Below are 13,261 nucleotides of genomic sequence, written 5' to 3'. Positions count from 1 at the left end.
ACAGTGTTCTGGTTTTTGATTGACTCAACTGAACTGGCGAAAGGAAAGAATATAGACTCGTGAAGCCTCCAGAATTCCAATCCAAGGTTACAACATTCTGGGGGTAACAGTACATTTTCATGAAAAATGATGGTGCAAAAATAAAGATAAACACCAGACAGCAGAGTAGGTAGCAGATGTTTTTGTCATGATGGATCTGAATTACAAAACTCAATCATGTTAACTTTACTTATGGACTTCTGAAGTCAGCTCAGACAGGCTGACAAAACTGTGTGCTTTTGAAGTGTGTGCGTGTGTGTTTGTGTGTGTGTGTGTGTGTGTGGGGGGGGGGGGGGGCAAAAAAATATATATATATACTGCTTTGAAATTGTTAGTAATTGTTACAAATATTTGGGATAAATTAGTTTTCGACCAGTTCTGACTGACATGAAGAACGCTATCATAGACAACTTAATGCATGCAAGGTTAAATGCATATTGTCCATATTAATTGTCTTTTTAACTGTTTATCTGCGAAGTTTGCGCTGCAGTACACACAAGAATAAAGATAATGACATTGTTCAAATAATTATCTCGTAATCAAATAAAATAAAAATAAAATAAATGTGACTACTAAGACAGAAGTGTGCGAAGCGTGCATAACACTCACCTAATTTCTTCTCCGATAATTCATTTGAAGACATATTATGGTCTGTATTTTTTTTTGTAACAAGATTTGACTTGTCACGCGCTGCAAGAATGCAGTTGACTGCTGCCAATTGCAGAAAGCAAATAGATATTATCGCAAGTTTCATTTTGTTCCACTCAAATATTGTTGATCGTTGGGAGAAACGACAATTACCGTTAATATGACTTTAAGCGCGCCTCCAGAAATGTCGCAGATATAAGCATTGAAGATGAATAAAGCAGCAAACCTCGCTCCTTGCATATATTGTCGTCGTCAACATTACTTCCCGTCAAATTCAATCTTTATAGGGAATCTTGTTCCCGCCCAGCCACCCAAATCCATCTTTCCCAGATAAAACAGAGACCCTGGATCAAGAGGAAACTGAAAGCATGTACTGAATAAGGCTATAGTAGCCATACCCACTCAATGATATTCAAAGGTAGTTTCATTCTAAACATTGTTTAAATATCCTCAGATATTTCTGCATCTCTTGACAGATACTTGTTTGGATGCTCAAAGTGGGATTCTCAGTAATGATCTAACATGTTAAGATTAGGCTACCTAACAATAAACTTTAAGTAATCCTGATTACATGAAACTAAAAAGTGCCAACAAAGGCCCAGCTCACAACCAGTCCAAAATGTCATTTTTTCTATGTAAACATTAAACAAAAGCATCCAATCATTGTCTCTATAATTTCAAGGGGCATACTATACAACTGTGTGTGTGTGATCCATGACTAGGTGTGCATGTGGGGAACAGATATTCCCACAAACACAGTAAAACCTGAAAAAAGAAGTCCCCACAAGCTACTACCATGGTCCCCACCAGGAAAAACGTGATTACTATCTTAGGTTAAGTCTTAGGGATATAATTATTATAGTGACAGAAGTGGGGCTTACTTCCAGGTTAAGGCATTACTGTTTAGGGTTAGGGTATTTATCCTAACTCCTACACAATTTTTTAACCCAAAGAATCAAAAGATTCAAATCAGATTAACTATTTATATTGCCAATGTACTTTGTTAGTTCTTCGTGCACTGCAGGCCATAACCACATGAATTAGTGCTCTGCAAGTGCTTTTGGAAGAGAACGATCTGTATGATGGGCTTGTATTTCTGATTAACTATAGGCTACCTACAGCAAGCTTTTCTGTCATTTGTTGGGATGTTCCTAATCCATAGGCTACCCCATTTTCTTTCCCAGTTATAGCAATATTACACATTTTGCTAATTAAACGGACATTATGACAATTAAATGATTTAGACAGTAAATTTGCATATTAAACAGGGATTTCCTCACCTATCTTTAGTGCTGATGCCCTCAATGATTTAAGCTTTCTGGCCAATGTTATCTTTCTAATGTTATCTTGCTGGCAAGCAACTACAACATTAAATATTGTCTCACTTTCTCTGAAAACGTATAATTTTTATTTCTTATATTTCCTTGAGTCTGTTGGTCTGTATATGACATAAACCACTAGTGCAAACTATAGCTGGCATGCTTCATGCTGCTTTCTTGTTTGTTGGGGGGGTTGGGGGCGGTTAGTCTCAAAAAGACCACTTGCCGATTTCATCTGCCCCCTCAGTCACTTTATCCAGCAGCCGAGTCTGTGTCTCGGAAAGTATCACGTTAATTAACATGATGTGCAGATGACTTTTTGCAGCTCCCCTTACATTGCTGCTGCTGCGCTCTGCTCGATCTCTCTCCCTCGCTCTCTCACATGCACACATGCGCGGGTGCGCACGCATTCGCGCACGCATTCACACTCGCACACACACTCGCACACACACAATAGCTGTCTCTCCCTCCCAGCGCAGACCACTATACTTATTTAGCAGCGAAAAACAGACTACCTAAAATTTATTAAAAAGCGGTTAAGTTTAGGAGTTGCCCAAAAACCCGCCGCCCCCTACCAATCCATTTTTACCCACTACATTGTTTCCAAAGTACCAGAAAAAAACTGCAGACATGGCAACACGGCAGGACTTCTTGTGCACGTGCCAATTCCACCGTTATTGTAAAGCCACAATGTTGTGGTTTGAAATTATTCATTGAATGAGCGAAGGAGTTGGCGTGACAACGCACAGACTGGCAGACTAGATCAGCCTTTCTCAAACTCTGTTGTGCCAGAGACCTTATGGCTTTATTCCTCTGGAGATCACATATGCGTAAATCAAATAATATTTACCATCACATTGTTATTTAAAACAAAATGTTATAAAAATGTCTGCTACCCTAACAAAACAATTAATTAATGTTATATAAACACACCTTAAATTATGTAAAAGCAGGCAAACCAGATGTTTAATTTTAGGTCTATGGCTTGTTGTGACTACTGTGCATTATGTTAATTCTTTTCACACTATTAATCACCACGACTCGTCTGTACCATTGACACCAGGCAGGATGTGTCCGTGGAATAAAGACCCCATGTCACAAGGCACGAAAAGGAGGAAGAGTGGCAATATGACCCTGGGAAAGAGAGGAGCTTCCGACCAACTTCTGACCAATCCCAATATTCGAACGTAAGTGTGTTTTTCCCACCTTAACTGTGCAGTTTTGGGCTGGTGCAGGACGTTCTGCCGCCCTAGGCAAAACTAAAAATGTACAGTAAGTGGTGCGTTGTCAGAAACAATTTAGGCCCCTGCCGCAATGGTGAATGCTCTTTCTTATTGACTGAGCAAACTCCCAATAAACTTTCAACCCCTCTTTAACAGGCTTTGCAAGACTAACAAGAAGACCCCATATGAGTGAAGTCTTTAGCGGGCATCTATGGACAGCATAATTGTGTCAGTCAAACAGGTAAAGGTACCGCTTATTTTTTGAGCGAGTATGTAATGGAGAGGCAAAACTAAAGGAACAAAGGATGACGTTCTTCTCTTGATCTGACAAAAACCACAGCACCACACAGTCACAAACAACATAGGCACAATAACCTGTGAGGTGCGGGCGACAACTGAAAACCTATATAGGCATCACCATTGAAAACAGGTGTGAGGGTGTGTGGGGTGCGCTGCTGCCATCTGCTCCAGCCTGGGGTTAGAACACCGTTGAGGTGGAGCGCCAGAGAGGGAGAGAGCACGCAGCGCCACGCAGAGGAGCCGTCACAATAAGACCAGCATAGAAATTGCTGGTGCACGCGTGCACATATGAGGTCCCTTACCAGGCCAAAGGGGATTTTACTTTAACCCCCGCATGAGAGAGATACAATGTTGCCATCACTTCGCAGCCAACTAGGCTACCTATAGTAGGAAGCCAAATTTCCTCGTAATAATATGCCGCCTGCTATCTGACATGGCGCGATCACATAATTGTCACAATCACAATAAAAATGCCACTAATATATAACATATTTAACATATAGTTGAATGTTTCCATAGAACTGTAAAAAAGAGTGAGATCATTTGTGCTAATAAGGGGCCGATATGAGTTATTTATAAGTATAAAATAGTACAAATAGGACTACAGGGAAAACAGAGAGAGAGTCAGTGAGGTTCAGAACATGATAATCAGGGCATGATGCTTTTCATGACAATTATTTAGCATATAAAATGTTTTTGCCAACACAAATTAAGATTACAAAATCTCTTTCAATGTTTAATATGCTTGGTTTAATTCTACATCCATCTTGACTTTGGAGGACATTTCTGTTGCACACTCTGAGACTCCAAGATCTCCTGTTTTCAAGTGTTGCTATCAAACAATGTATGTAAGCTATGCTTTGGGCCTATTGTAACTCACCTGATTACTTCATAGCATATCGCCAAACAAAATCTCTTGCAAATTTCATCGGGTTCCTCTATTTTTAAGGGAATTCCGGTCTTCTACTTGATCATTGTCTGTTTAGTTTTCCACAATGGAATCATAGGAAATCAAATTTTCTGGGTGACATATATGGTGATTATGCTCTCCATGGATTTCATTAGGTTAAAGAGAGATTTATGTTCCCTTGTGAAAAAACGTCCTGCTATATATTAAGGCTTTAGTTTATATAGCATATGGAGTAATATTCAACTATCCTCTCGGAATCTCAATCATCAACAAATTCACTATATGCTTCGGCACAGGACTTATCTAACTCCATGTAAGCCCTAGCATATGAAATTCTTTTGCATTATTCATGTGCCGGGTGCCTTTATAAACATGGTTTGGGAGGGGTGGGGGGTAGTTGGGGGTGGGGGCTATAACCTAATTTTATATATCTGTACTCTTCCCTACTGTCTGTTATTAATAAAAACATTTCATCATAAAAAGAAAACATGTTGAAATGCTCTCAGCATTAAATCATAATGCATGTTAGTCATGCTAGAGTAATCTCTTTAAGTATGAAGTATGAATTATCATATCATGTTCAGTGACGCCAGATAACATACAGTAGGTTATTCGTGTATTCAATTATTGTATTTGCAAATCAATTAATGGATGGATAAAATGCAAGAAAATAACAGTTCAACAGATAGTGACAAACAGTACATCAAATATTTTATATAGTCAACTGCAAATTACCACAAATGAGATAAACACCATGTATTCTGTCTAACAGGACCATCTCTTAACTACATCATGTTTTCTGTCTGGTGTGACCATCTCTTAACTACACCATGTATTCTGTCTGACAGGACCATCTCTTAACTACACCATGTATTCTGTCTGACAGGACCATATCTTAACTACACCATGTATTCTGTCTGACAGGACAATCTCTTAACTACACCATGTATTCTGTCTGACAGGACCATCTCTTAACTACACCATGTATTCTGTCTGACAGGACCATCTCTTAACTACACCATGTATTCTGTCTGACAGGACCATCTCTTAACTACACCATGTATTCTGTCTGACAGGACCATCTCTTAACTACACCATGTATTCTGTCTGACAGGACCATATCTTAACTACACCATGTATTCTGTCTGACAGGACCATCTCTTAACTACACCATGTATTCTGTCTGACAGGACAATCTCTTAACTACACCATGTATTCTGTCTGGCATGACCATCTCTTAAAACTACTTGATGTATTCTGCCAGAAATGCTAAATCCCACGTCATTTGGAGTCTGTTATTGTTATGTCTCTTGCCTCTGGTGAGGGAACAGGATAGGGTTAGATGCAGGGTTTATGGGTTTATGCTCTCAGTCTTATGAGTTGTGTGAGCACCCCCTCCCTATATCCCTTTATCTTCCTAAAAAAATAGATTTTTATCAGATTGTTCAGTGCTAGACTTTCATTGTCCCATTTGAACCCCCCCCCCCCCCCACCCCACCCTGGCAGCAAGGGGTGCTCACACAAGTAGAAGACCTGAATAGTATGCATTCCCATGCTATTGAACATACTATTGAGTTTGGGTAATATCCTACATTGAAATGTTTTTATTACCAGCCAGTGATAGACACCTGCATCTGGTCCTGTTTCTGCCTATGAGCTCTTTTTATCTTTTTCCCTCTAAGGTGATCATTGCGCTTTGAAAGTCCAATAAAACTTGTTGTTAATAAACAAAATGTGAGCAGTGTTGTCACAGTCTGAAGTGTAGTATTCTTGCTTTGATATAAGCAGCAATACATTTGTCAAAATAATGGTGTAGTTTGTTCAAACTACAGTTCTAGCACAGTAGAATGAATCGTTTTGTTATATGGTGCCATAAATCTTTTTAAACCAGCCTAAGGTTACTTTCTGTTATAGTAAATCTAAACATGGGTATTGGTCAGTCTAGGTTTATGACTAGTTGTTCGTAATTTAAAGTATATTACCTTATAATGTGGTCCAATCAGGCATTAGCAACATCAATTGTTATGCATACTTGGTTTAGCATGATATGGGAATGGAAACTCCCCCAATATTGAACATATAAATCCCACATTGATTACAATGACACAGTTACAGGTTACTGCCAAAATAAAGTTAATGAGCAGTACAAAGTATATTGAAAGCAGGTGCATCCAAACAGGTGTGCAATAAACATCACATCATGCTATTGTTGGGGAATGTTTGGCAGGAGCTTCAGTGATGAGACATGCCACAATATGCCAAGGATATTTCAGTCCTTAAATTCTCAATCCGATTGAACACTTGATGTGGATATTAAGGGGCAAGACCTTTAAAATATAGTTATAAAAAAGTATTTATTTAGACAATTTTAAAGACAAAAATATTAAAATGCAAAAACAATTTGTTTTCCTATATTTTGTTTTTAAATATGGAAATAGCATACAAAAGAAATATTGTTTCTATTTCTAAGTAAAAATATTTGTATTTTCCTTTTCTAAATAAAAAAATACCTCCAAAAAAATGTGTCAAGATGCCTTAAACAACGAGTTAATTACGAAAAAATTTGGTAATCGGTTCCATTTCTTGTCACTGCTGATACTGTATGTGGGGCTACATTTGTAATGCTATATAATTAGCCTCATGCATGTTGTTTCTAAATGTTTAAAATGAATTAAGTGGGTTTTACAATACATCCTTCTGTTAATTGAAGATTGTCAACATTTACTATTTAGTCATTTTGTGACTTATACATAAGCATTGATTTCTTACATTTAGTACCTACTACAGGTGCTGGTCATGAAATTAGAATATAATCAAAAAGTTTATTTATTTCAGTAATTCCATTCAAAAGGTGAAACTTGTATAATGTATACATTCATTCCACACAGACTGATATATTTCAAGTGTTTATTTATTTTAATTTTGATGATGATAACTGACAACTAATGAAAACCCCAAATTCAGTATCTCAGAAAATTTGAATATTGTGAAAAGGTTCAATATTGAAGACACCTGGTGCCACACTCTAATCAGCTAATTAACCCAAAACACCTGCAAAGGCCTTTAAATGGTCTCTCAGTCTAGTACTGTAGGCAACACAATCATGGGGAAGACTGCTGACTTGACAGTTGTCCAAAAGACGACCATTGACACCTTGCACAAGGAGGGCAAGACACAAAAGGTCATGGCTGGCTGTTCACAGAGCTCTGTGTCCAAGCACATTAATAGAGAGTTGAAGGGAAGGAAAAGATGTGGTAGAAAAAAGTGTACAAGCAATAGGGATAATGGCACCCTGGAGAGGATTGTGAAACAAAACCCATTCAAAAATGTGGGGGAGATTCACAAAGAGTGGACTGCAGCTGGAGTCAGTGCTTCAAGAACCACCACGCACAGACGTATGCAAGACATGGGTTTCAGCTGTCGAATTCCTTGTGTCAAGCCACTCTTGAACAAGACACAGCGTCAGAAGCGTCTCAACTGGTCTAAAGACAAAAAGGACTGGACTGCTGCTGAGTTATGTTCTCTGATGAAAGTAAATTTTGCATTTCCTTTGGAGTCTGGCGGAAGAGAGGAGAGGCACAGAATCCACATTGCTTAAAGTCCAGTGTAAAGTTTCCACAGTCAGTGATGGTTTAGGGTGCCATGTCATCTGCTGGTGTTGGTCCACTGTGTTTTCTGAGGTCCAAGGTCAACGCAGCCGTCTACCAGGAAGTATTAGAGCACTTCATGCTTCCTGCTGCTGACCAACTTTATGGAGATGCAGATTTCATTTTCCAACAGGACTTGGCACCTGCACACAGTGCCATAGCTACCAGTACCTGGTTTAAAGACAATGGTATCCCCTCCAAGAACTGCCACCTTAACGTGGTGGAGGGGTTTGAGTACCCGAGTGACCCTAGGAGCTATGTTGCCTGGGGCTATATGCCCCTGGTAGGGTCTCCCAAGGCAAACAGGTCTTAGGCGACGGGTCAGACTAAGAGCGGTTCAAACCCCCCTTAATGAAGAACAACATTATGAGTACCGTGACGTCGCCCGGTATGGCGCAGCCGGGGCCCCACCCTGGAGCCAGGCCCGGGGTTGGGGCTCGTATGCGAGCGCCTGGTGGCCGGGCCTTCCCCCATGGGGCCCGGCCTGGCTCAGCCCGAACGGGCGACGTGGGGCCGCCCTCCCGTGGGCTCACCACCCACAGGAGGGACCATAAGGGGCCGGTGCGAAGAGGATCGGGCGGCAGTCGAAGGCAGGGGCCTAGGCAACCCGATCTCTGGACACGGAAACTAGCTCTAGGGACGTGGAATGTCACCTCGCTGGCGGGGAAGGAGCCTGAGTTAGTGCGTGAGGGTGAGAGGTTCCGATTAGAGGTAGTCGGGATCACCTCTACGCACGGCTTGGGCTCTGGAACCACACTCCTTGAGAGAGGATGGACTCTTCACCACTCTGGAGTTGCCCATGGTGAGAGGCGGCGGGCTGGTGTGGGTTTGCTTATAGCTCCCCAGCTCTGCCGCCATGTGTTGGAGTTTACCCCGGTGAACGAGAGGGTCGTTTCCCTGCGCCTACGGGTCGGGGATAGGTCTCTCACTGTTGTTTGTGCCTACGGGCCGAACGGCAGTGCAGAGTACCCGACCTTCTTGGAGTCTCTGGGAGGGGTGCTGGAAAGTGCTCCGACTGGGGACTCTATTGTTCTACTGGGGGACTTCAACGCCCACGTGGGCAACGACAGTGACACCTGGAGGGGTGTGATTGGGAGGAACGGCCCCCCTGATCTGAACCCGAGTGGTGTTCAGTTATTGGACTTCTGTGCTAGTCACAGTTTGTCCATAACGAACACCATGTTCAAGCATAAGGGTGTCCATCAGTGCACGTGGCACCAGGACACCCTAGGCCGCAGGTCGATGATCGACTTTGTTGTCGTCTCATCTGACCTGCGGTCGTATGTCTTGGACACTCGGGTGAAGAGAGGGGCGGAGCTGTCAACTGATCACCACCTGGTGGTGAGTTGGATCCGATGGCGGGGGAGGAAGCTGGACAGACTCGGGAGGCCCAAGCGTACTGTAAGGGTCTGCTGGGAACGTCTGGCCGAGTCTCCTGTCAGAGAGATCTTTAACTCCCACCTCCGGCAGAGCTTCGACTGGATCCCGAGGGAGGCTGGAGATATTGAGTCCGAGTGGACCATGTTCTCCACCGCCATTGTCGAAGTGGCCGCTCGGAGCTGTGGCCGTAAGGTCTCCGGTGCCTGTCGAGGCGGCAATCCCCGAACCCGGTGGTGGACACCGGAAGTAAGGGATGCCGTCAAGCTGAAGAAGGAGTCCTATCAGGCATGGTTGGCTTGTGGGACTCCTGACGCAGCTGACGGGTACCGACAGGCCAAGCGGGCTGCAGCCCGGGTGGTTGTGGAAGCAAAAACTTGGGCCTGGGAGGAGTTCGGTGAGGCCATGGAGAAGGACTATCGGCTGGCCTCGAAGAGATTCTGGCAAACCATCCGGCGCCTCAGGAGAGGGAAACAGTGCCCTACCAACGCTGTTTACAGTAGAGGTGGGCAGCTGTTGACCTCAACTGAGGATGTCGTCGGGCGGTGGAAGGAGTACTTCGAGGATCTCCTCAATCCCGCTGTCACTTCTTCCATTGAGGAAGCAGAGCATGAGGGCTCAGAGGTGGACTCGTCCATCACCCGGGCTGAAGTCACTGAGGTGGTCAAGAAACTCCTCGGTGGCAAGGCACCGGGGGTGGATGAGATCCGCCCTGAGTACCTCAAGTCTCTGGATGTTGTGGGGCTGTCTTGGTTGACACGCCTGTGCAACATCGCGTGGCGGTCGGGGACAGTGCCTCTGGGATGGCAGACCGGGGTGGTGGTCCCTCTTTTTAAGAAGGGGGACCGGAGGGTGTGTTCCAACTATAGGGGGATCACACTTCTCAGCCTCCCCGGGAAAGTCTATGCCAGGGTTCTGGAGAGGAGAATACGGCCGATAGTAGAACCTCGGATTCAGGAGGAACAGTGTGGTTTTCGTCCGGGCCGTGGAACACTGGACCAGCTCTATACCCTCTACGGGGTGTTGGAGGGTTCATGGGAGTTTGCCCAACCAATCCACATGTGTTTTGTGGATTTGGAGAAGGCATCTGACTGTGTCCCTCGCGGCATCTTGTGGAGGGTGCTTGGGGAATATGGGGTCCTGGGTCCTTTGCTAAGGGCTGTCAGGTCCCTGTACAACCGAAGCAGGAGCTTGGTCCGCATTGCCGGCAGTAAGTCAGACTTGTTCCCAGTGCATGTTGGACTCCGGCAGGGCTGCCCTTTGTCACCGGTTCTGTTTGTAATTTTTATGGACAAAATTTCTAGGCGCAGCCAGGGGCCGGAGGGTGTCAGGTTTGGGGACCACACAATTTCGTCTCTGCTCTTTGCAGATGATGTTGTCGTGTTGGCCTCTTCTAACCAGGACCTTCAGCATGTGCTGGGACGGTTTGCAGCCGAGTGTGAAGCGGTGGGGATGAAAATCAGTACCTCCAAATCCGAGGCCATGGTCCTCAGTCGGAAAAGGGTGGCTTGCCCACTTCAGGTTGGTGGAGAGTGCCTGCCTCAAGTGGAGGAGTTTAAGTATCTAGGGGTTTTGTTCACGAGTGAGGGAAGGATGGAACGGGAGATTGACAGACGGATCGGTGCAGCTTCTGCAGTAATGCAGTCGATGTATCGGTCTGTCGTGGTGAAGAAAGAGCTGAGCCGCAAGGCGAAGCTCTCGATTTACCAGTCAATCTATGTTCCTACTCTCACCTATGGTCATGAGCTTTGGGTCATGACCGAAAGGACAAGATCCCGGATACAGGCGGCCGAAATGAGCTTTCTCCGCAGGGTGGCCGGGCGATCCCTTAGAGATAGGGTGAGAAGCTCGGTCACCCGGGAGGAGCTCAGAGTAGAGCCGCTGCTCCTCCACATCGAGAGGGGTCAGCTGAGGTGGCTTGGGCATCTTTTTCGGATGCCTCCGGAACGCCTTCCTGGGAAGGTGTTCCGGTCCCATCCCACCGGGAGGAGACCCCGGGGAAGACCTAGGACACGCTGGAGGGACTATGTCTCCCGGCTGGCCTGGGAACGCCTCGGTGTCCCCCCGGAAGAGCTAGAGGAAGTGTCTGGGGAGAGGGAGGTCTGGGCATCCCTGCTTAGACTGCTGCCCCCGCGACCCGGCCCCGGATGAAGCGGAAGAAGATGTGTGTGTGTGTGTGGTATCCCTGTTTCTTAATTGGCCAGCAAACTCGCCTGACCTTAACCCTATAGAAAATCTATGGGGTATTGTGAAGAGGAAGATGCGATACGCCAGATCCAACAATGCAGAAGAGCTGAAGGCCACTATCAGAGCAACCTGGGCTCTCATAAGACCTGAGCAGTGCCACAGACTGATCGACTCCATGCCACGCCGCATTGCTGCAGTAATTCAGGCAAAAGGAGCCCCAACTAAGTATTGAATGCTGTACATGCTCATACTTTTCATGTTTATTCTTTTCAGTCGGCCAACATTAAAAAAAAAAAAAAGAATTCTATTGGTCTTAAGTAATATTCACATTTTTGGAGATACTGAATTTGAGATTTTCATTAGTTGTCAGTTATAATCATCAAAATTAAAATAAATAAACATTTGAAATATATCAGTCTGTGTGTAATGAATGAATATAATATACAAGTATCACTTTTTAAATGGAATTACTGAAATAAATCAACTTTTTGATGATAGTAAGATGTTATGACCAGCACCTGTATACTCCACACAGTTAAGTTAACATTAAAGGGGTGAGGAGTCAGGAAGGATAACCCATTTGGAAACAAGGGGAGGATTATGGTATGATGGTCTTATTAGAAATGTAACCAGAACAGAGTGAACACTACAATATAACAAGTACCATGGGCTTTTCAGTGACCACAGAGTGTCAGGACCATTGTTCAACATCCTATCTGAAAGACTGCACCAAACATAAAGAAATGTCTCCTTCCCTGAATTGAACTTTACACACAAGGGATGACTGCCCCATCCTGGCCCTCAAACATTACTTCCAGCAGCATCTGGTCTGTGTGTGTTACATTTGAAGAAAAAACTGGTTTGCTCAAGCCAAAAGAATTGGACATTCTTTCACTGTGTAGTGGTACTACAAGAACTCAACAACAATTAATATTGAACTCATATTGTCCTTTTCATGTCTTCAAATCCAAAATACCAAAAATAATTATTTTAAGCTGGAAAATGTCCTGCTGCCTCAAAGAAAACAGTCATTATAAAAGCAGATAATGATGAGGGAACATAACGGAACCAATGGAATTTCTCATTATTGGTATTTGTTTGAGACTGGATCGGACGTCCTGTATCATTGGCCAAACTCATTTCAAGTCCAAAGTACTCTTTAAATGACAGTATTGACACAAACCATTTTCACTTAGTATGAGAGTGATTAAGATGTCTAAAAACCCATTATATTTTTTTACTCATATACCAGTATTCCACCCAGCAGTAGTAACAGTGGTGTATGTGCAACTGCATGTTAACATTTGTCAAACTCCCCAAGAAAAGAAATGAAGAAACTGGCTTGGCAGCAGTGATATAATAGTATCTCACAGTAAACAATATAGTTCTGGGAACTAGAAAGTTCTGGAAACAAAATAACCGTTAGCACCTCTTGTCACTTCATGGAAGGAGGCCATATGTTGTTTTTTGTTGGAGAAGTGAAATTGTTTTAATGCTTCAATTTGATATTGTTGCCATTATGTCCAGATTATTTTCAGTCATTATGAGCTGTGTTGTGATGTCTACATTCTGGAATAAGTTACCATGTAAGTAATGAATTTAATCAAAACA

This window comes from Esox lucius, chromosome 21, assembly GCF_011004845.1.
Source record: "Esox lucius isolate fEsoLuc1 chromosome 21, fEsoLuc1.pri, whole genome shotgun sequence".
NCBI classification, from domain to species: Eukaryota; Metazoa; Chordata; class Actinopteri; order Esociformes; family Esocidae; genus Esox; species Esox lucius.
This window is presented reverse-complemented; position numbering follows the sequence as displayed.